Genomic DNA, 3,012 nt, shown 5'->3' on the forward strand with positions numbered 1-3,012 from the left:
TGTGCCCTGACTAGGGATCAAACCTGCAACCTTGCTGTACTGGGACAATGCTCTAACCAACTGAGTTATATTTTCATCTAATTTTAACTGGTCTTCATTATTCATCATTTCAAAAATTTGGTTTAATCTATATGCCCAATAATTGGTAAATTGCAAAAGAATATGCATGATATTAGATTGTAGAAAAATAACATAAGCTTTATCTATGTATATAAAAGGCTAGCCGTAACCAGTTCGGCTCAGTGGATAGAGCATCGGCCTGCGAACTTAAGGGTCCCGGGTTCAATTCCAGTCAAGGGCATCTACCTTGGTTGCAGGCACATCCCCAGTACGGGGTGTGCAGGAGGCAGCTGATCGATGTTTCTCTCTCATTGATGTTTCTAACTCTCTATCCCTCTCCCCTCCTCTCTGTAAAGCATCAATAAAATATATTTTTTCAAAAAAGGCTAATAAGCAAAGGGTCCCCTTGGGAATTCAACCAGGAGACAAGAGTTCGATCACTTGCTATGACATGCACTGATCACCATGGGGCGGCACAGAACAAAGGAAGGCCCCAGCCGTCAGCCAGAAGGCCAGGATCAGCCCTGATTGCCGGCCAGACCTAGGCACCCTACCCATGCAGGAATTTCGTGCACCAGGCCTCTAGTATAAAAATGATCTTAGAAGATTTAATCTAAGGTAAAGATTTTATTACACAAATAGGTTTGTATTATTTAAATACTTTCTTCTCATTACAGAAAACCTGGAACCACAAAGAGGGAAATAAGTAGAATAGTCAAAATTTCACTATTCTAGAGACAACTTCTATATGGGAGAGGAGAAATGTATATGAATTGACTAGTGAGTGATTAGGAGAAGGGTAGTCTTGATAATATTTTTGGAGGAATTCATAGAAGTCAAATGAATTTGATGGAAACCTAACAGGGATAGCTTAAAATAAATGAGGAATTCTTTTTTATTTTTTAATATATTTTTATTGATTTCAGAGAGGAAGGGAGAAGGAGCGATAGAAACATCAACTATGAAAGAGAATTATTGATGGGCTACCTCCTGCACACCCCCCACTGGGGATCAAGCCTGCAACCTGGGCGTGTGACCTTGACTGGAATCGAACTTGGGACTGGAGATTCTTCAGTCTGTAGGCCAACGCTCTAACCACTGATCAAACCAGCTAAGGCAATAGGAATTCTTTTGAAGGAGCTAAACTCAGATTAGGTCTCAGATTAAGGTACAGTTCATTTAATTTGCTAGCCCAAAATCTGTATAAATTAAGCATATATTCCTAAAACGTTATTTCCAGCTTTATTTTCTTTTACTGCTCTCTTGCAGCCAAACTCTGCTCCTCATGTTTTCCCTAAATGTTTCTAACATTCTCTTGACTTTATGCACAAGTTAGTATAACAAATGCTTCTAAGCATTGTCTATTGAACTATGTCCACCTTTCAAAGCTCACCTGAAATGCTTGCTTCCTTCTCCATGAAGTCTTTGCTTCTCATCCCACTCTTACCATCCAACTACTGGAAACCTCTTCCCTTTAAACCTCCATAGCACTTTGTATTTTGTTAATTGTCTCTATATTCCATAATAGAGCAGTGAATTTGCAACATGTGACAACACTTTGTAAACTGTAAAGTATTATACAAATGTATGATGTTATTGTTCTCATCCTCAGAAATAGCTTTTAAGCTCCTTTAGGGCAGAGACTAATATTTTATTCAACTTTTTGTCCCCATTGTCTAACATGTTACCTAGAACATGGTTATTTAATAAATGTTTGTTAAATAGCATATAGTAATTCTTTTCTGTTTTCCCTTGTATTGATTCTTCTGGGGTGGCCATGGGTCTTAAAGAAATGTTTCTTGTCTTTATTAATCTATTATCCAAAAATTTTGCAAAAGCCTCTGTGCTGTTTCATAGAAGAAGTTAAAATATGCATCTTCCCATTGAGTTCCCATTGGGTATGTAAAATTGTTTACTTCCAGGCATAATGAGCAATACTCTCTTTGATGAGTAGATAATGAGGAATTTTCCTTGGCTTGGAGCAGTATACAAATTTGTGCCTGGCATAGGTGAGGCACTCATCTGTGATTAGAGGTAAGGCCTTCTATGATGCCCTCAGAACACAAGCAGAGCTACCCAAACTGGAAGTGCAGACACTGGTCCTTGGAGTGGCACATTTCAGATACCTGCACTTTGGAATAGCAGGTCAGATCTTGTTTTATGGTGCCACCAGAGGATTTTCCCTGTCTTTACATGTCATGGAAGGCCATGAATTTCACCTCATCTATTCCTTATGGCAGTTATGGACAGGTAATGAGCATCTTTACATGTGCTTGTTTGACATCCATCATTCTCCTTTACTCGTGTGTCCACCCCTCTCCCATTTAGATTGTTTGCCTCCTTATTATTGACTGGTTAGAGTTCTTTTGTGCATTCAGCATACAAGGATTTAATCAGATACAGGGTTTGGAAACACGGTTTCCTAGTCTGTGGCTTTTACTTTTCATAGCAGTATCTTTCAGAGACCAGAAGTTTAAAATTTTTATTGTCTTATTTATTAATTTTGTCTTTTATGGTCATGCTTATTGTGTCCTAAGAAATTTTTACCTAAACCAAGGTCACAAATATTTTCTATGTTTTCTCTTAGGAGTTTTATAGCTTTAGCTCTAACAATTAGAACTGTTATCCTTTTAGAGTGAATTATTTGTAAAATCTGTATGTATTAAGCTTTAATAAAAAGTTTTTACAGAAGTTCCAACTATGCTGACCTTATTTTGATAAGTGACTATTAGAATTACTCCACCTAGTGGATACTTACAAACATTCACACATTTAATCTGTCAGTTCATAGAATATTTTAATAAATACAAATGCATTAAACAAAAAACATATTTATTAATATATATATAAAAGTTTGGAAATGATTAATTTTATATTTGAAATAAGTATATCATCTATAAAAATTCATATCTCCACATTTAGAGACAGATTTTTCTAACTTATTTTAAAATC

At 36.5% G+C, this 3,012-nt stretch overlaps 1 long non-coding RNA gene across 1 annotated transcript; it reads left to right on the plus strand.

The window, feature by feature from the left end:
• The first annotated feature begins 1,103 nt into the window (after nt 1–1,103).
• LOC107183987 lies at nt 1,104–2,754 on the plus strand. The gene is made up of 2 exons (XR_001514808.1): nt 1,104–1,228; nt 1,983–2,754. It is a non-coding gene; the product is annotated as an uncharacterized LOC107183987 (long non-coding RNA).
• Nucleotides 2,755–3,012: the final 258 nt, after the last annotated feature.

The sequence above is a fragment of the Myotis davidii genome, unplaced genomic scaffold (assembly GCF_000327345.1).
Source record: "Myotis davidii unplaced genomic scaffold, ASM32734v1 scaffold1, whole genome shotgun sequence".
NCBI classification, from domain to species: Eukaryota; Metazoa; Chordata; class Mammalia; order Chiroptera; family Vespertilionidae; genus Myotis; species Myotis davidii.